This window comes from Hippopotamus amphibius, chromosome 11 (assembly GCF_030028045.1).
Source record: "Hippopotamus amphibius kiboko isolate mHipAmp2 chromosome 11, mHipAmp2.hap2, whole genome shotgun sequence".
NCBI classification, from domain to species: Eukaryota; Metazoa; Chordata; class Mammalia; order Artiodactyla; family Hippopotamidae; genus Hippopotamus; species Hippopotamus amphibius.
Genome location: NC_080196.1, coordinates 63,622,119 through 63,643,630, shown reverse-complemented (window position 1 = coordinate 63,643,630; position 21,512 = coordinate 63,622,119). Strand labels below are relative to the sequence as shown.

At 44.3% G+C, this 21,512-nt stretch overlaps 1 protein-coding gene across 2 annotated transcripts in view; it reads left to right on the top strand.

Moving 5' to 3' along the window:
- Positions 1 to 6,552: 6,552 nt before the first annotated feature.
- GALNT1 (polypeptide N-acetylgalactosaminyltransferase 1) overlaps positions 6,553 to 21,512 on the top strand; it is a 115,556-nt gene continuing 100,596 nt past the window's right edge. The window contains exon 1 of one of the 2 annotated variants that reach the window (XM_057698940.1): positions 6,553 to 6,670. The gene's annotated coding sequence lies outside the window, so the exon portion shown is untranslated. The remainder of the gene's footprint in view (positions 6,671 to 21,512) is intronic. The other variant, XM_057698939.1, reaches the window with a different exon arrangement.

The window sequence follows — 21,512 nt, the reverse complement described above, 5'->3', positions numbered from 1 at the left end:
AGGGGATATGGGGATATGTGTCTAAATACAGCTGATTCACTTTGGTGTACCTCAAAAGCTGGTACAAGAGTGTAAAGCAATTATATTCCAATAAAGAGCTTAAAAAGAAAACCTAAAAAAAAATCTTTATAATGTTTAAGTTATGAGATGGAAAGGGAAGAGAGGATGTAAAACTGTAAGGGTGTACATATCCTCATTTTTTATAATGAAGACTTGAGAGATACTATCTAAAGTTGAGTGATCAAGAAAGTACTTTCTCTTTATAATTCAAGGTTATAAGGCAGTAGAAGTACTTTTTTTTTTAACAACTTTTATAGAGATACAGTTAACATACAATAAACTGCATGTATTTAGAGTGTACAATTTGGTGTTTTTTTTCTTATTAGTAATGTCTATATGGCAATCAGAAGAAGTACTTATAACACAACTGACAAAATATTGAAAAGGGGGGAGACAGAGGTGTTGTTAATGAGCCCAATTCCTATTCTTTGATACGTGGAAATCAATACAGTCTTGTGTGTGGTAGATGTTGTTGTTCCCAACATTTTGCTCCTTGTATGTAGTAGATTATACATCCACTCTTTCTGTCATGTGATTTTTGCCATACCTCCTGGTAGGGCATAGGTGGTTTCATCCCTATCCCCGTCAACTCTGGACGTGGCCATATGAATTATTTTGAACAATGGAAAGTGGATGGAAGTGACAGTGCTTAGCTCTGAACAGAGGCTTTCAGAAGTATCATGTGTTTCAGTTGCTTCTCTTCACCTATGGCCTTCTGCCATGGGAAAAGCATAACTCCAATAATAATGGATGCTCCTTTAGCCCAAGACCCAAGATAAAAACAGACAGCCAAGCCAAACAAAGTCCAGCATGGTGGCAGCCAATGACTTGTGAGCCTGCAATAAGTGTTTGTTGTAAACCATGACTTGGGGATTGTTTGTATGGCCTCAAAAACTGGCAGATACACTGTCTAAAGTTGATGAATCAAGAATTGGAACTATGTTATTTAGAGTTAGGGGAGATACCCATCAGGAGAGGTGGGGTGGCAATTACCAAAAAGAATTAGTTAAATGTAGTTACCTTTGGGGATGCTGTTGGGTGGAAAAAATTTAAACCTTTGTTTCGAATCTTCCTATCCTATTTGAATTTTTGATCACACGTATGTAAATATTTTATAGTGTAGGTATTACTTTTATATTTAAAATGTGCGAAGTACATACAGTACATAACATCTAGGACATGATATAAACCACAAACACATAAAACATTACAGCTACCATATCATGAGGCAGCTAATTTGTGTGGGGGAAAAAAGTGCCCCAGATGATGAAATTATAGGAATTCAAAAAAAAAAAAGAGAGAGAGAGAGAAAATGAAGAGGTTGTGCAACGTAAAGAAAACCGCACTGGAAAAGAATCCTTAGGGATTAAGACACGTGGAGGCAAGTAGGCAAGGAAGAGATAAATAGCACAGTAAATCCGGAGAGAGGGACAGTGAGGTGGATGGTGTGACCGGAGCAGAGAATGCTCATGGGTGAGCTGCGGGCAAGAGGGCTGGGACGGGTGGCAATGGGACCAGAATGTCAAGGGCTTGGATGGCTTGCGTAATGTGTGTGTGGACAGAGTGGCTTTATGAATTTGGTGTTTCGGGAAGACCAACATGGCAGGGCAGTAGTTAGACAGATTGTGTTCAGAATCCTCAGAGCTAGTCGAAACTCTCTCAAGGGTCACTTAGCCAGGTGGTGTGGCATATGTGAGGGTATTGCTATTAGCCACATAGCTTCTGTTACCACATCCTCTGGGCCTAAGTCTATAAAAGCAGTGCCCCATTCCTTTGCTAGAAATGTGTAAATCATTATTCAGATAGACTGGTGCCCTGCAGGACTGGGAAGCTATGACTAGGGGAAAGAAGGGGCCGCAAAAATGTATTTTATAAATCTCTCAAAGCCACACTTAGCTGGAAAAGACCAGCAGTCTTCTCCTCCACCCTGTGCTACATACCAAGTTTTTTTTCACTGTCTTTCTAAACGCCATCAACAATACCATGAATTCACATGTGTTAAAACTCGGGTTGTCTGACTCCACAGTACCTCTTTTGAACCAAGAATCCATGGTCTCTTCCATTACTCTTCATTTCAGGTTCGTTCCATTTGACTTCCTCTTGAGTGATGGCTGCCCAGCCAAATCTACTGCCAGCTAAGACTTGTTCCCATCGCCCTTGATGATTTTTGTACCTGACTTAGATTTTAGCCTCTATCCTGACTCCTGCTTTCTTTAACCTTAAAAAAAAAAAATTCATATTGATGACTTGCCTGACTCTGTTCTTTTCAGTTTCTTAGGTTCATCTCTGTCACTGCCTCCTTCACCTTCATTGGCCATGTGCCCAAATGGCGTATCCTGAGCCTTCTCAGTGCAAGGCCTATTCCACCTGCAGAATCTCAGGCTTGTTTTTCTCACCGGCTGTCTCAACTTTTCCACTCCTCCATGCTTGCTGACCTCAGACTCCACAGAGTCTCTGATCTAGCAGTTCCTAGGATGTCACCTATTTTTTCCCTGTATGATAGTATAGCCCATATAAATCTCCGGAGTATATGCCTGGAATTCCCCATAAACCAGCAATAAATCTTCCCTTTCCTCTCTGACTCATAAAAGCCTATTGAGTGACCGGGAGTGACTCTTTTATAGGAATAATTTGCAATCTGCTCTAATTAATTTTAAAACTTTATTCTCAACTTCGGATTCCTGAGCAAGATGGAATAGCGTGGATGGAGTACATTTCCCATTAAGAACAGCTAAAAGCCCTGGACATTGTATATGAAACAAACAAAAAAAACTCTGAAAGGCAGAGAGAAGAAGGTAATTGATTAAGGACCTTGGGATGCAAGGAACAACAGGACAGTGAGTTCTCTGAGTTGTTTGCTTGTTTGGCCTCATATATCTTGGGCTGATGAAGCTGGCAAAGCATAAACACCACAGGAACACATTTTTTAAAAACCCCAAGAAACACCTGCGCTCAGCTGCCAAAGGGCCAGGAAAGGGGCAACGTAGAACAGTTTTAGACCAGTAACTGCCCTATTCTAGCCCAACCCTGCACACGCGCACGCACACACACACACACACACACAATGTGACCTCACCCTGTCCCAGTCAGCAAAGGCTGAATAGAGAGACTCCCACCTTCACCTTGCTGCTAGAAGGCACCACCCATGACCCCTCCAACCCCTGCCGGGGTGGTGTCAGAGAAGACCAAGTAGGGAGCCAGCACCTTCATCCCGGCCCAGTTGACAGGTGACCTGCGAAAACAAAACAAACAAAAAGACCCAACCATATGGAAGTGATTATGCCAAGTTAAAAGAAAAGAAAAAAAAAAGACAGCCAATCTCAAAAGGTCATATACTGTATGATTCCATTATATAACAACCTTGAATAACAAAATTATAGAGATGGAAAACAGATAGTGGTTGCTAGGGGTTAGTGATAACGGGGGTGGGGGAGGAATGGGTGTGACTATGAAGGAAGAGCGTGAGGGAGATCTTTGTGGTGATGTAATAGTTCTGTATCTTGATGCTGGTGATTGTTATGGGAATCTGCACATGAGAGAAAGTGGCACAGAAGTACACACACACACACACACACACACACACACAGAGGCATTTTACCAATGTCAATTTCCTGGTTTTGATAATGTACTAGAGTTACAAGTTTGTAGCTTTTTTTATAAGTTACAGTTATAGCAGTAACCACTGGGGGGAAATGGGTGAAGGGTACAAAAGACTTTCCGTACAGGTTTTACAACTTCCTATGAATTATAATTATTTCAAAATAACAAGTTAAAAAAAAGTTATCCTCCAATTTTGATACTTGTGATAGTCATTAATGTTATAATCCGAAATTTTGCAGGGATTTATCGCATTTCCCTGCTTCTTTGAGAGTTAGATAGGACAGGTTGTTTGATTTGGCGGTTGAAATGAACGCATAAGAGTGACACTTGGTGAGGAAGCGTTAGGAGACCGCGTGCAACCTGCCACGTGCCCTTCTCCTGTCTCTGCCAAGGAGGAACTCTGTGCTACTCTGGATGCTTCTTCGGCCTGGGCTGAAGCCTCCCCCCTTCCCAACCCTCAACCAAAGGGCATGGAGTGTGGGCCAGAAAGGAACTGTGTAGTTTTAAGCTCCCAGGATTTGGGACTTTTGGATATAGACATTCAGTACAGTAACACAACAGTTAGTCACCATTATCTGCCCACGCCCCTTACAAACACTTAAAATGTGCTGCTCTTATCACCAGACCCACAGCAAGGCACCCTCCTGACTGCTCATGATCTACATTTACCACACCCAGGACTGCCCTCACCATGCTGGCATGTGCTTACTGCCTGACCTTACGCATTAGGGTCACCACCCATCTGACTACTTTCAGCTGGTTTAATGTTCCTGAGGTTCCTCTCTGTTGTATCGTCCACATGCCTTCTACGTATCTTTCATTCTGTTTTATTGCTGAATAGCATTCATTGTCTGGATGTACCACATTTTGTTCATCCATTCACCAGCTGCTGGACACCTGGATTATTTCTACTTTTTGGGTATTGAATACTGCTTCTATGAACGTTAATATACAATTTGCTATATGAACATGTTTTCAGTTTTTTGGGGTATACACCTAGGGGTGGAGTCATCGGGTCATAAGGTACTCTTATGTATAACTTTTTAAGAACCTTTTTAACAAACTTCTAAAGTGGCTGCACCATTTCACATACCCATGAGAAATTTAGATGAGGGTTCTAATCTTTCTAACCTCCTCACCAACATTTGCTATTGTCAATCTTTTTTATTACAGCCATTGTAGTGGGTGTGAAGAGTTTCTCATTGTGGTTCTGATTTGCATTTCTCTAGTGACTAATGATGCTGAACATCTTGTCATGCTATCATTGACTTTAAATATTTTCTTTGGTGAAATGCCTATTCCATTTTCTTGTCCATTTAAAACTAGATTATTAGTCTTATTAAGAGTTCTTTATATATTCTGAATACAAGTCCTCTATCAGATATACGATTTGCAAACTTTTTTCCCCAAGATACAGTCTTTTTCCCCTTAGTACGGTTATTTTTGAAAAAGACACAAACTTCAAAGTGAAGTTTCCTTGTGGTACATTAACAGGCCAATCATGATTCACTTTGTTTCAAAATATTATGTAAGTACTTTTAAAAAGCAACTTTTAACTTTTATTTAAGAATACTTGGAAAATGTAGATAAACACAAAATAGGATAGTGCAATTCCAGAGATAACCTTCGGTAACATTATTTGCTTCCAGCCTTTTGGTTCTTTCTGTGAACACGCCTTTATTTAAAAACTAAAAATGGGAGCATTTAAATATTATAAACATTCGTTTCATCATTCCAGCTCTTGGCAGGCAAGCAAGACACAAAAACCTCTGAATGATTCAAGCAGAAATTTTATTAAAAGAACAGTTGGTCATGCCTAGTGACTGACAGAGGACCAGGTTTCTTCTCTTCACGCTTAGGTACGGCTAGGTACTGGAATTAGTGCCAAGGAAGAGTGCTTCCCAAGGGGGCACAGTGGAAGGGCCCCTCTCAGACCCACGCGGGAGACACTGCCCCGAACAGTCCCCATCCTGCGGGGGGCCGGGGCTGTTCTGTCCCCCAAGGCCTGGCTGCCTCTTCCGGCTGTGCGGGTCGGTGGCCTCCCCTCTCGCCGCCCACCCTGGGTCCTGGACCTCCTGCATTCCCGGCGCCGGGCGCAGCGCTCAGCACCGCCAGACCGAGGGGCCGCTGAGCGTCCTCCAGCTCCGCGTCCTCCTCGGCCGCTCGCGGGTCGGGAACAGCCCTGGCCTCGGCCCCGGGGTCGATCCGAGGATCTCGTCGGCGCGGTGAGGGCACCGTCCCTTCCTCCCACCCCGCGATCTGCTCGACGTGTAACGGCCCGAGGTGTACTTCGCTTGCGGCGGCAGCCCCTTTGTCCGCGCACAGGTTCATGCGGAGCCCACCCGGCCCGGACGGCACGGCCGAGCCCGTGGCAGACCGAGCCTCCCGCCCGGGTCGGGGCCCGCCTCGCCGCCCGGGGGCCCTCGCCCCGGAGCCCGGATTCCGCGGCTCCCCGCGGGTCAGGCGGGCGAGGGGGTGGGGGGGAGAGGCGCCGAGAAGCCGGAACCTCCTCTGCCCCGAGGGAAGCGCCGCGGCCCCGAGGTGGGCTCGCCGCAGGGGCGGGGGCGGTGCATCCGGGTGAGCGCGCGGCGCCCCCGCCTCCCCCGCGCAGCCGCACGGGCCGCCGCCGCCGCCAGCACGCGGCGCGCGGGGAGGACCGCGCCCAAGCGGCCTGCGCGGGCGGCCCTGCGGCCCCGGCCCGCCGCGCTGAGGCGACCCCGAGCGAGTGGCGGCGGCGGCGGCGGCGGCGGCATGCGGGGCGGCCCGGAGTAGCGCGCCGAGCCCGCGAAGCCCGGCGCGGAGGCGGGGGCGGGCGCGGCGGAGGCGGGGCCCGCGCCGGGCCCGCCCGCCCGCCCGCCGGGGGAGCCGCCGGCAGTGGCCGAGGAGGCGGCGCGGCGGACGGCGGCCCCAGAGTAGCGCCCGCGCTGCGGCCCGCGGGACCGCGCCGCGACCGCCCGGGCCGGCCCCGAGGAGCGCCCGCCGCCGCCGCCGCCGCCGCGCGCGGACCGAGGTGAGTGTGCGCCCGCGCCCGGGCCGTCCCGGAGCCGCGGCCGCTGGCGCGGGGCCGGCGGAGGAGGCCCGGCAGCGGCCGCGTCTCGCGTCCCTTTGTGGCCGGCGCGGCCGTGGGCCGGGGCGCGGGCTCGCGGGGCGCGGGGTGCGGGTCGGGGACCCGGGGGCTGCCGGGCTCGCGGCGTCTCTGGTTGGCAGCTGCGGCGAGCAGCGAGTTTCCGTCCTAGTTTGACATTGAGTTAGAACCGTTTTTCTTTAGAAGACGGAAGTTTGTTTTATTGACCAAAAATACAGCTAAATATGGCTCCTGGGTTCGGTCCGGAGATGTGGTACTTGGAGCCGCGGTGCCGGGCTGACCCCCGGCCGGCCGGCCGGCGCGACGGGGGAGGGGAGGACACGCGGGCGGCCGGGGGTGGGGGCTTCCCGGCCCACCACCCGCGAAGAGGACTCGGCCCTGAATTAGCACATGTCTGTGGATGGCAAGTAGCGGGCTTTAGGTAAGGTAGTACCGCTTGCTGGAAGAATGAATGAATGAAATGTCATTTACTCATCCATAATCAATACGATGCCCATTTAAAGATTTGCCAGGGATTGTGATGATTTGCAATGTCATTGCCTCTCTTATCTGGTCAACCTTGCTAAGTGAAGGTCCCCCCTTCTCTGAACTTAATGACCTTGGCCTCATTCACAGAGCCACTAAGCTAACCAGATGGGGTTGGCATTTTCTGGCAAGGGTGGGCAGTGGTCAGAGTAGTCTTTGTGATTGTGAACTGTTTCTGGAGGGCAGAGATCATACTTTATGCTTAATACATTGATCTATAATGATTCTTGTTAAGAACCCTGGGAGGCTGGAGGGGTGGGCTGGGTGGGTATTTTGTCGTCATTTCACAAATGAAAAAGTTGAGGCCCTAAGAAGTTGTAACTTTCCAGGTCACAAGCTAAGCAGCAGAGCTGAGATTCAAACCTAGGTGTTATTAATCCAGTGCTCTTTACATCACATCTGTGTCTAGACCTGGATTGTCCATTGTGGTAGCCTCTAACCATATGTGGCTATTTAAATTAATTAAAATTAAAGGTTTGAAAATTCACTAGCTATATTACAAGTGTGCAGTAGCCAAATGTGACCATTGGCTACTATTGAACAGCACGTGGCTAGACCATATATCCTTTTTTTTTTTTTTATTCAGTAAGTATTTATTGAATGCCATCTGTCTGTGAGGCAGTTTTAAGTCCTGGGTATACTATGGAGAATGAGAGAGGCAAAACGTCCTTGGCTTTATGGAGCTTGCATTTTATGTGATAGTTGTTGCTTTTAAATATTTATTTATCTATTATTTGGCTGCTCTGGGTCTTCCTTGCAGCGTGCGGGATCTAGTTCCCTGACCAGGGATTGAACCCCGGCCCCCTGCATTGGGAGTGCTGAGTCTTAACCGCTGGACCACCAAGGAAGTCCCTACATGATAGTTTGAGGGATGTTTCCATGGTACTTCCAGTGCCTTGGTAATTTAAAGTGTGATTTGCAAACCAGCAGCAGCATCTCTGTCATCTGGGAGTTTGGAAGAAATGCAGAATATCAGGTCCCAAACCACATCAATTGAATGAGTATCAGTTAAAGTGACTTAACAGGTCACAGGTGATAGATCTCAGATCTCAGGTGATTTGATTTTACGTTGAAGGCCTTATTCAGAACACCAGTGATAAGTAGGTTTAACAAATGTCCAGATGGTTGTTTGGTAGGGCTCTTAAGCCAACTTTGAAAGTCTTGGGAACACTCATCATTTACACAAATACTTGTTAAATGCCTGGCTTCTGCAGTAGAGTGTAAGCTTTGTGAAAGCAGAGATTGTGTCTTCCTTTTCCAGCCACGTATTCCCAAAGACTTCACAGTGCCTGGTAAGCGGTAGGCACTCAGTAAATGCTTGTTGCATATATTAATGAGCCTGTTCAGAAGTCAAAACTAGTTAATCCCAAGCAATTTGTAGGCAAGGTAATTTTCAGGGCATCAGGTAAGAGCGTAGGATCAGAATCAAAATGAAGGTAGATCTATGCATAGCTTTTCAGCTCTAAGCCCCAGCTACCCTGGCCTGAGTTTCATTTCCTGGTTCACTTGCATGCCCTCTTTCTCTTTTTAATAATATAAAATAATAGTTATAAATTTGAATCTTAATCATATGTTAGTGCCATATATATGTTTTAAACTAAATTCCAGACTTTATTTGGATTTCACCAAATTGTCCATTAATATCCTCTTTCTGTTCCAGGATCCAGTCCAGGGTACCACATTGCACCACATCGCATTTAGTCATCATGTCTCAGTCTTTGGTCTGTGGCAGTTTCTCAGTTTTTCTTATTTTGTGTAACTTTGGTAGCCTTGAGGAATACTGTGCTGGCTGTCTTTGGTGGACAGCTTTCCATAGACCAGATAGGATCATCCAGTTCTGGGAAAAGGCTCTCATATTCAGGAAAGTAAGGCCATGACAGGAATAGCTCTTTCTGCTCTTATTTGTTTGTTTATATAATATATACATCTATTATGCTTCTGTAACAACTTACAACTGTAGTACTTTGTTTTCAGTAACAGATTCTTGGGATACAGTTCTTAATTGGATGAGATTCAGAAGAGTGTTACAGCATTGCAAATGTGAACCACTCTTAAAATACACTGAGTTTTTATTTTTATGATGGATTAAGGGCTGGGCTGGAGGAGCAAGGAAGAAGGAGAGATTAGTTAAAAGAGGTAGTTGGGACAGGGAGGTACCAAGGCGCATGGAGTGACACGTAATGCAGGAAAGAAGACTGGGGCAGCTGCATAGAAGAGAACTAGGATTGAATACTTACGGTTGGTTCGTTGACTCAGTTAATATTTATTGGATGCTTTTTGTGTGCCAGATCTGGTGCTAGATACTCAAGATAACTGGGGTGGGACAGCGTTAGATAGACATGCAGATGTGTACGTAATAATTACAGCTTGTGGTGAGTGCTAGGAAGAAAAGGTAAAGGGTGCTGGAGAGACTCTGTGTGTGTGAGCGCGCGCGTGTGTGTGAGTGCGCGCGCATGTGTTTGTGTGGGGGGGTGCGGTGGGAGGGGAGCTGGTTGGTGACAGAATCTTCTCTCAGTAGGTGACATTTGCATTCCTCACTCCGGCTTTTGGGGACCTTCCATTGTTACCCCCACACTGCTTATTCCATCTTTTTGTTATTTCACAGCACACACACACCACTTTCTCCATAGGCACTGTGCTTATTCTTAGCTCCATGTCTTTATGTATGATTTCTTCTCCCCAGGGTGTCCCCCCTCCACTTCCACTCGTGGAAGTGCTATCTCTCCTTCAAGGATTTGCTCAAATCCCATCTCCTTTATGAAATCTTTCACTGTTGATTTATGCCTGTGTTTATCACTCTACTTGAGTTTATGGTGTTTGAGGGTAGGAATAATATTTTACGTTTACATCTGTGTGTCCTCAGTCCACCACAAAGCCAAGATTAATAAAGTGTTGTTAAGAAGGTAGATCTGTTCTGAAGTGTTAACATTTGGGTGATGAATCTTAGAGCAATGAGTGAAGGTCCAGTTTGGGGCTTTTTTAAATTAAACGTTTTTTGTGGCATAATTGCAGAACCATGTGCAGTTACAAGAAATAATTCAGAAAGATCCCGTGTACCCTTTACCCAGTTGCCCCCAGTGGTGTCATGTAAAACTGTAGTGCCGTATCATACCTGTGATAGTGTCTGTGATACAGTCAAGATACAGAACATTTCCACCTCCACAAGTTTCCTCCATGTTGTTCTTTTATAGCCATACCCTCTTCCCTCTCCGTTCCATCCACTCCTTAAGTCCTGACAATCACTAATCTGTTCCATTTCTATAATTTTGTCCTTTCAAGAATGTTTTATACATGGAGTCATATAGTAAGTACCTTTCGGAATTAGCTTTTGTCATCCCCCCATCCAAGTCAGCATAATTCTCTGGAGACTCATTGAAGTGTTGCATCTATTGATAGCTGCTTCCTATTTATTGCTGAGTAGTATTTCATAGTATGGATGTACTTTATGGTTCTTTTAACCATTTACCTGTTGAAGGACCTCTGGTTGTTTCCAGTTTGGGTTAATATAAAACCATTGATTGAAAAGGCAACATTTTTATTCCTTTGAATTGCTTTTCAATCTATAAAAAAAAAAATCAGTTGGGTATATTTGTATGAGTCTGTTTCTGGATTCTCTGTTCCATTGGCCTGTGTGTCTATCCCTCCACCAGTATTATACAGTCTTGGTTTCTGTGCACTATAAGAAGTCTTAAGTAGGCATAGAATGATTCCTTCTACTTCATTCTTCTTTTTGAAAAATTTTTTTAAAATTAATTAATTAATTAATTTTACTGGCTTTGTTGGGTCTTCATTGCTGCATGTGGGCTTTCTCTAGTTGCCGCGAGCGAGGGCCACTCTTCATTGTGGTGTGTGGGCTTCTCATTGTGGTGGCTTCTCTTGTTGTGGAGCATGGGCTCGAGTTGTGCAGGCTTCAGTAGTTGTGGCGCACGGGCTTAGTTGCTCCGTGGCATGTGGGGTCTTCCCGGGCCAGGGATCAAACCCATGTCCCCTGCATTGGCAGACAGATTCTTAACCACTGTGCCACTGGGGAAGTCCTTCTTTTTCAAAATTTTATTAGCTGTTCTTTCCTTTGCCTATCCATATGAATTGTAGAATAAGCTTGTTTATATTTACAAAAAAATCTTAGCATAATTTTGATAGGAATTGCATTAGACCTGTATATCAGTATGGGGAGAATTGATGTTTTACTATGCTGTCTCTTCCAATCTATGAACATTGTATGTCTCTCCATTTATTTAGATCTTTGATTTCTTTCATCAGCATTCTGTAGTTTTATCACACAAGTCTATGTTTCTTTAGATTTTGTTGGGTTTTTGTTAGACTTACATGTAAGTATTTGTATTTTGAGCAATTGAAAATACTGTATTTTAAATTTTGGTGTCCATATGTTCATTGCTAGTATAGAGAAATATTAATTTTCTTTTGTTGATCATGTATCCTGCAGTTTTGCTGAACCCATTTATTCTAGGAATTTTTCTGTATATTCCTTGAGACTTTCTAAGTAGACAACCATGTCATGTCTACATAGGGGCAATTTTATTTCTTCCTTTTCAGTTTGCATGCCATGTATTTCCTCTTCTTGTCTTATTGCACTGGCTAAAACTTCCAGTACTCAGTTTAATAAGAATTGTAAGAGAGGACATTTTTGCCTTGTTCCTGATCTTTTTTTTGTCTTTCTCTGTATTTTAGGTCAGTCTCAGCCAATCCATAGTGATGCTATTGGTTAGAAATAACTGAGGGCACTCAACTGGGCCTGTGGTGAGGCCCCATGCAGACATTTCTCCTTTTGGAGGCAGTGTAGTGTCTGTACTGGCCCTTGCAGTTCTTACTGTGGTTATGAGACGCACCTCAGCAACAACCATCAGGGAACGTTGAAAAGAAAAGGTTTATTACTTACAGGCCCTGGAGGAGGGTACATGGCACGCCTGAGGCCACACAGCGAGGTTGTGGGTAGAGAGTGCAGACCTGGGTTTCTGCTTTTATTGTGGCTGATGGTGAGATGCCTAGGGTTTTGTGGGTTCTCTTTTTATTGGTGAATGTAAAACATAAGAGCAGGAATTAGGGCACAGGAAGGGAAAAGCAAGCTGTCAAACCGTCACTTATCTACCAGATCTCCCTTAAAGAAAAAACAAAAATAAAAACAGAACTTCGTGGGTGGGGTGGCCTGGCCCTTTATCTAGTTGTGTAGCTGGCAATGTGTTTATTTAAGATGAATGTCTTTGAAGTGGATGCCTGGGCAATCAAAAGCTTAATGTCAGGCATTTATTATATATTGTATAATCAAAAAAGCTAATTGTCAGACATTTATACTACACACTATTAAGTATAGTGTTAACTGTAGGGTTTTTATAGATGTCCTTCATCAAGCTGAGGAAGTTCCTTTCTATTCCTACCTTTCTGAGAGTTTTTGTCATGAATGGGTGTTGGATTTCAGTAAATGCTTTTTGTGCATTGATTTTTATGGTCATGTAACTTTTCTTCTTTAGTCTATTGATATGATGAGTTATTTGATTGATTTTTAATTGAGCCAGCCTACTTGGTTTCTTAATCCCTTTTATATTTTGCTGAGTTCTGCTTACTAATATTTTGTTAAGGATTTTTTTGCATTTACGTTCATGGAGCATATAGCACTATAAATTTTCCTCTAAGGACTGTTTTAGCTGTGTCCCACAAGTGTTTTTATTTTCTCTCAGCTCAATGTATGTTTGTATTTCCTTTGAGACTTCTTTAACCCATGGATTATTTAGAAGTGTGTTGTTTAGTTTCCAAGTGTTTGGAGATTTTCCTATTATCTTTCTATTCTTGGTTTCTACTTTGATTCTGTTGTGGGTGGAGAACATACTCTGTTTCAGTTCTTTTACATTTGGTTAAGTTTGTTTTATGGCTCAAAATGTGGTCTATCTTGGTATGTGTTCTGTGGACACTTGACTAGAATGTGTTTCCTGCTAATGTTTCACAAATGTCGATTAAATCCTGTTGGTTGATGGTATTGTTGAGTTCTTCTATACCCTTGCTGGTTTTCTGCCTTGGTATTCTGTCAGCTCTTGAGAGAGGGGTGTTGAAGTCTCCATTTGTGGATTTGTCTGTTTCTACTTTTAGGTTTACATATTTTGCAGCTCTCTGGTGCATACACGTTTAGGGTTGCTGTGTTTTCTTGGTAGATTAACCCTTTCTGTCACTACATCATGTCCTCTGTCTCTAGTAATTCTCTTTGCTCTGAATTCTACTTTATCTGATATTAACATAGCCACTACTTTTCTTTTTCTTTTGATTGCTTTCCTTTAGTTGTTTGGATGATATATTCTTTTCCATTCTTTTACTGTCAACCTGCCTAAACTGATATGTTTAAATTGTGTCTTGTAGACAGCATATAGTTGGGTCATTAAAAAAATCAGTTGTAGAAGCCTTTGTCTTTTTTATTAATGCATTTAGACCATTTACATTGAATGTAATTATTGATCTGTTAGAGCTTAAGTCTGCCACTTAATTTTTGGTTATTCTCTGTTCTTTTTGTTTCTCTGAGTATTCCACCCCACTCCCCCCCCCCAGCTTCCTGTGGGTTACTTGAGCTTTTGGTTTTTTTTTTTAGAATTCCATTTTAATTTATCTATACTGTTTTTGAGTGTATTTCCTTGTATAGTTTTTTTTTTAATTAAAAATAATTTTACTGGGACTTCCCTGGCTATCCAGTGGTTAAGACTCCACACTCCCAATGTTGAAAGGGAGGGCTGGGTGAGGGGACATGGGTTCGATCCCTGGTTGGGGAACTAAGATCCTGGAAGACGCATGGTGTGCCAAAAAAAAAAGAAAAAGAAAGAAAGAAAAAATATTTTTATTGGTATATATTTTTCTAGGTATAACATTATATATGTAATATGTATATCTAATCATTGTCTACTGGTGCCATCATTTTAGCTCTTCAAATGCAGCATAGAAACATTCCCTATACGTCCCTTTACTCCCCCATTTTAATACAATTGTACATATTTCTTCTAAAAGCATTTAGATGTACACTAGACACTTAAAGTTGTTGCTTTCACAAACATAAATGAGTGAACTCAAGGGGAGAAGGAAAACCTATTTATCTGTATATTTGCCTACTATGTTTCCTCCTGATGTCTCAAGATTCCTTCCCTTATTTCTTTTTTGTTTTAAGAACTTCCTTTAGCCATTAAGGGTATGTCTGCTGGTGACAGATTTTCTTAGTTTTTCTTCATTTGAGAATGACCTGATTTGCTCTTCATTCCTGCAGGATATTTTCTTTGGGTATAGGATTCTGTGTTGATCTTTTCTTTTAGCATTAAAAAATGTTGTACCACTTACCTCTGGCCTCCATGATTTCTGATGAGAAATCCACTGTCTGAATAGTTTTTCCTCTGTAGTTAAGGTGTCATTTATCTCTCACTGTCCTCAGGGTTTTTTCTTTATTTTTATTTTTGGTTTGGATTTCTTTGGGTTTATCCTGTTTGCATTCACTCAGCTTCCTGAACCTGTAGGCTTATGTTTCTTGTGAAATTTGGGAAGTTTTCACCATTATTTCTTGAGTGCTTTTTCAGCTCACTCTCTTTCTTCCCTCTTTTCAAGACGCTGATGACTTGAATGTTAGATCTTTTGTTATGGTTCCACAAGTTCCTAAGGCTGTCAATTCTTCAGTTTCTTTCTTTCTTCTGTTCAGATTGAGTGATGTCTGTTGCTGTATCTTCCAGTTTCTTTTCCCCTTCCATTTTGCTGTTGAGTTCATCAACTTAGCTTATTACAGTATTTCTCAGCTCTAAAGTCTCCATTGTTATTATTTGTATTTTCTGTTTTTTTGTTGAGGTTATTTGTTTTACTTATTTTAAATTTCAAGCATGCTTGAAATTTCTTGTTGAAGCATTTCTGTCACAGCTGTGTTATAATCATTCTCAGGTAATTCTGATATCTTTGTCATTTTGGTGTTGGTGTCCACTGATGTCTTTTTCATTTAGTTTGAGATCATCCTGGCTTTTGGTATGGTGAGTGACTTTTTAAAAAAATTTTATTTAAACCTGGAAATTTTCATTTCCTATGAAATTCTGGATCTTATGTAAGCCTTTGTTTTAGCTGGCTTTTTTGTGACACCACTCCAGCAGGGGAAGGGGGTGCCATGTGGTGCTGCCTGGTTATTGCTGGGAGGAATTAGAAGTACAGGCTCCCCACCTTGGCCTCCCTTGACGCAAGAAGTAGAGTGACTCAAGAAGTAGCGTTCTCGGAACATGGTGTGAAAGGGTGCCTTCTTACCAGCTGACATGGATGAAAGCCTGGACTCCCTACTTGACCTTCTCAGCACCACTTTAGTGTGGAGGGTGTTGGGGTGCCTTGTTACAGCGTGGTGAGTATATGGGAGTCTAAGCTATGTACCTGACCTTTGCTGGCCTGGGTGGGCCACAGTTTTTTTTCTGTGGTGTTTGTCTGGAGTAGAGTGGTTTTTTCCCCCTAGAGTTTTCTGTCTTGCTAGGATGTCCCTTTTCTGTTCCTTTGGCTGGAGAGAGTAAGCTTTTGTTGGGGCCTTTTTTTTGTTTGTGCTTGTTGGTATTTCCATTTGGCCAGCTTCTTCAGTTCCAAATCTGGGATATATGAGGCAAAAATAAAACCCTGGGTAGTCACCATTGTGTTGTTCCTCAGGGCCTGAGGTCTTGCCGTCCGCCTTCTCTCCACATGTAAAGGTCTTCTTACATTTGTTTCATACGCAGTGTCCAGAATTTTTAGTTGTAGTTAGTGGGAGGAATAAGGGAAAGTTCATTTACTCCATCTTCCTGGAAGCAAATGTCCCCGAAGGACCAGTTTTTAACATTTTCCCTTTGTCATGGGCTGATTCTTTTCTAACATTTGTAGAAAATGAATTACAAGAAAAATGAAATTTAAAAATCTACAATATATAGCTTTCAATTTTTTTATTAGACTCAGTGAATGTAAAATTTCTGTCAAAGTTTCTGATTGCTTACTCTCCATCTCTGTACTTATTCCTCATGGAGTAGGTACAAAAAGCTTGCTGTCTGGGGACCACACTTTGACTAGCACTGCCTAAGGTATTGCTACTTGATTCTTTTTGAAATTAGAAATCGGGGATAAGCCATTCAGTTTAGTTTCTCCTCTGCTGTTTTCCTTGTATTTTTGTAGGGATGTCCTCAGTGAAGCCCTTTTAGTCTTTAAGGAGAAGGAATATTTTAGGGCAGCTATAGTATTAGCAATGAGAGTTCAGAGTGCATTTCTGATTTTATGTGACTTATTTCTGCTTTAATTTTTAGAGTTCTTATAAAATTTTGAAGTCATAGGATAAATTCCTGCAAGCATTTATAAGAATCCTTTACAATCGTAATTATAACATCTGATGTTACATAGAGAATGTATGATTGTTTTGGTTCTGTAAAGATATCCAAGTGTAGGTTTCTGGTATGTAATCTTTTGGTTGACAACCTTAGCTGTGGGACAAACACTAAGGAACACTAGATAAAGCCTTCTGGGGAGCCTCGAGGTGAATTGAAGGCAGTTCCTTAGGTTTAGATGTCATGGTTTTTGCTAGATTTTTGTGTCCTTGGTAGTTACAACGTCCTTGTTAAAAAAAATTTTTTTTTTAAATATCAGTTGAGTTGTAAAAAGGAGTAGAATTCGCATTTGTTGGTAAAGCCACATGCTAAGTTATTGGATTGGTCTTTGGAAATTGCACATTGCAGTTTATAATTTATTATTTCTCTTAAGGTTAAAGAGTGAGTGAAATTTTCTGGGAATATTCTAACTCTCACTTTTCCACCTCTAGAGATTAGTGAGTTATCAGTAAACACATTACTAGTATTTATAAGTCCCTGTGCATGGCAGGGGTTGTAAAAGGTAAGTGAGCCCTGACCGCTTTAGAGAGAAGTCCATATTCTGCTCATAGGCAGGCCACAGAATTAGTTTTAATTATTTTAAGTGTTTCCATGCAAAGGGAACACTACCTGATGAAATAGGACTGTTGAGGGAGAGCAGCCATTAGAATTTCAGCTTTTACCCAGAATTAGTGGCCGTAAAAGAACTAAAACAGCTTTGCCACTCAGCATGGAGAATGACGGTAAAATGGTCTCTGATCTGAAACTTGGGAGAGGAGTGAGAAAGTAGAGGGAAGAAAAGAGTGGTTAATTGTAGACTAGGAGTCTCTGAACAGGGCTGGAAATCCTGTGATGAACAGCCTCTGGGTATTTCAGTGCATGAGCTAAGGACACTCCTGGAGAGGAAGGAACTTTGTGGTAGAAGCTTTTGACTGGAAATGCCCTTGAGTTAGAGGAAGGGGTGCAACACTAGCAGCTTATCAACTAGTGTTTATCAGCTGGTGTTGTGGGCTCTCACCTCACAAGGGGAGGTTTGAGGAGTATTAGGGGAACAATGAGTTGGTTCAGATAGACTGGAATGTAGGCTGTTGACAGTTGAAGGTGGTGCTACAAAACCCACGAGACACAATGTGTGTAGCACTGATCAGTGCCCAGCGCTATTCTAAGTGTTCTATGTATACTAACTCATTTACTCTTTATAACAGTCCTTGAAGATAAAAATACTTTTATCATTATCCCCATTTTACAGATGGAGGAGGAAGGAACTGTAGCCCAGGGAAGTTAAGGGGTGAAGCTGGGATCTGCACCTGTCCCTGTGTCTGTGCATTTAACATGGCAGTCTGGCTCCAGAGTTTATGGTCTTAACCACTAAACTAGATCGCCTGATTAGGATAGTGTGGACAAGATTGATAGGGGCTTTTTGAATACTGAGCAGAAGAATATGGACATTGTTTGGAGGACAACAGGGAGCCACTGAAGGATTTTGATGGGGTGTGGATTGACATCAGAATTAAACTTTAACATACATGTAGGTGGGTGATTTCTGTTTTACAACTAGAGGTAGAACGTGAGGCTGATGCACTGATCTAGTTGACCATGTATACAGGAACGTGTAGGTGCATTTTTAGAGATGGAATCAGATGTTCTTGTCAACAGGTAAAGGAAAGAGAGGAGTCAGTCACTCGACCTCTGGAAGAATATCACCATTAACAGAAATGGAAAAAAACAGAGTTTGTTTGAGAACGGTTACTGTGTCTTGAGACATGTCCAGTTAGTTGCAGGTGCCAGAGAGGGACTCCAGGTGGAAGTCCTGTGGGCATCATAATTGTGGAACTAGGTCTTGGCAGAGAGATCAGTTGTGGAGGTACAGGTGAGCACGAGCAGCATGGAGATGGTGAAAGTAGGGAGGGGTAGGGAGGCTGAGAAGTGAACCCCAGGGGATGCTTACATTTGGGACTGCAGGGAAGGAAAGAGTCTTTTACATCATCATTGAGCAAATATTTATTGAGTGTCCACTGCCTGTCAGATACTGTGAATACACAATGAACAAGAAAGAGATGGTTCCTGTGCTTGCTGATCATACAGTCTAATAGGGTAGACAAAAATAGAGACAATTAAGTGAATAATGGGAGTTTACAAGCAAACAGACAAAATAATGGGGAAATGACGTTTCAGCTAAGATCCAGACATCAGAAAAGATCTTAGTACAGAGAGTGGGGGCAAGAGAATTCCAGGTGAAAAGAATGTTATGTGCAGAGGCCATGTAGCAGAAGAAAACTCACTCTGTCTGAGGAACTGAAGGATCAGTGTGGCTGAAGGGCCACTGGCACAACGGAAGGTGAGGTGAGAGGCAGGGAGAGAAATCGGCGTGGGACGATGGGACGGGTGATGCAGGACCTTAATCCCAGTGCTGCTGGAAGGCTTTGAGCAGGAGAGAGCTCTGTTTCAAATTTTAGGCCGATCACCCTGCTGCAGTGTGAAGAATGGATTTGTGCAGGAGGGAGGATGGGTGGAAGGGAGGCGTGGAGACCAGTGAGGAGACTTACAGGAGGCCTGGCCTACAGTGGTGGCAGTGGGTGTGTTGTGCGTGAGGCCAAAGACGGCTCTAGGGTTTCTCTCAGCAAGCTCTTGGGGCCCTCCCTGGCCTTCCCTTTAGTGCTTTTTTCTCTATCACATCATGTATCGTGTTGACGCTCAGTTTATCCGCCTGTGTTCCTTCTGGACGGTGACTTCCTTAGGCGAAGGTAAGGACCTTCCTTCACTTACTGGTCTCTTCAGCACTGGTGCTTTCCAGCTGAGAAGTGAGAGGTAACGTTGAATAATAAACCCGCTTGCGTACCTTTCAAGGTGCAAGACTGTGGTCAGGTTTAGACGGAGTCTTTTTCCTGTTGTTTTTTCCCTGAGAGAAACTGCAAGACCCGGGCTGGCTGGTGGCGGTGTTACATGGAGAGCGTGCTGCCTGTGGGGCCTGTGCGGTGCTCAGAGGTGTTTTCAGGTGCCTGATCTTTGGAAGGTCGAGGGGGAGAATTAGAAGAGAACAAAGTCGGGAAAGCCAAGGGGAGAGGGCTTGTGAGGAATGACAGGCACTCCTGTCCAGTGCAGTTGGGCAGGCAGGAGTGTGGAGAGACTTCCTCTGCTCCCAGTTCCAGCAGAGAGGTGACAGCGGAAATCCTATTACCAGGTGATAAGTGGTGACAGCAAGTGGAGCCAGTTCCCTGAGGAGGTGGAGAGCAGGAGGTGGGCGGGGCTTGATGGGGGCAGCTGAGAAGGGTGATTTCTGGGACCGGAGGAGCAGAGCCTGTTGTTTGTAAGCAGTGGGGGTGGCCTGTGAGGACGGGGGGCCAGCGTGGGCTGATGGGGACAAGGAGGGAGGGTTGTGGTCGGAGGGGACAGATGCGCCCGTGGAAGGGGGCGGCCAGTCATCGGCTCCAAGCACTTAGCTCTTGGAGTGTGCTCCCTCCACGGGGGCAGAGGGTTCTGTTTTCCCAGAGAAGTCAGGAATCCTGATTTGTTTAAGTGAAAAGTCCTGATTTTTAAATGTTGGCATTTCATTTTTTAAGGATCTTGTTTTGTGGGGAAGGGAGAGACAAAACCCTCATGTCTAACAGTTACCTCAGGAGAAGGGGCTGGTGAGTGTGAGAGACGGGAAGAAAGTGTGTGGAACAAGGTTTCGGAGGCTGTGGGAAGGGATGCGGTTAAGTGTGCAAGTGGAGAGCACTGTCCTTAAGAGGGGGGAGGGCTCTGAGAGCGCAGGGGCGCGGGAGGGGCTCGTGAGGTGGATGGAGCGCGAGGCTGAGGGGGAGCCACTTTGTGGAGCCGAGGCCCGGGCTGCGTGGCCAGGGTGTGCGCATGTGGCTGGCTGGGCTGTGACGTGGGTTTACAGGGGCCCAGCCAGCCTGGTGTCAGGACTTGCTCTGTAATGTTCATATCCTGGAAGTCAAAGTAGAACACAACAGTGGGACTTGCCTGGGGTTAGGACTGAAAGGCTGAAAGGTCCAGTGGGTGAGGGCTTGTTTGTGTGTCAGGAGGGTGTAATTACAAAGGTTGGTAGCTGAGCATGTGGAGGGTGGGGTAGGGGACGAGGAAGTGGCTGAGGGCAGATGGAAGAGGGCAGGTTTGGTGGGGTGAGCAATGTGTGCACCAGATGGTGGGGAGACCATGGCTGGGTGTGGTCTGGGGTCCGTTCTGGGTTTTTTGGGCTGAAGTATCTGTAAGGTATCGATAGGAAGCTTGGTGTTGGGCCCTCAGGCAGAAGACAGAGCACCAGGATCTGGGCCGCTCGAGGACCGCAGTGTTAGGAGGCGGCGTGAGTGTTGCAGCCCACAGAGGGTGCGGGGGGTTGGAAGCAGGGAGGAAGGCGGTGAATCCAGTGTGGACGTCAGCCCATTGGGGAAGGTTGGGTGGTGTCTTGAAGATCAGTCTCAGAATGTAAGGATGTATCTTTTGGGGGTGGGGCCTAAATGAAGCTGCAGATTTTGACTAATCCACAGTTCAGACTTAACTATTACAGTACTATTATGGCACTTGTTCTGTGTAGAATACTCTCATATATAACAAAAATGTAATAAAACCATATATATGAAGGTTGGGACTAATCCATTTTCTTAGGGCAGACCAGGTGGGGTCCACCTGCGATTCACTTCGCTCACCAGCCGTGATGCTTGATTGCCAGTCTGTTTTCATTTACTAGCAGCTCCAGGCTTGTGAGAAGTGGCAGTGACTAACCCAGTCATGCCATCACCTGGGCCCCTAGAAGTCCTTGAGGTGTCAAGGGCTCCACAAAGGTCTTCAGATTTCCCTTAAACTTTCACAGTTGGAAGACCATTGGCTTGTTTAGTAACCAGGCTGTAAGCCTGTGGCAACAAGCTGCTGCCTGTTTACTTGCCACCCTCGAAACAAAACTAAACAAAAACGATTAT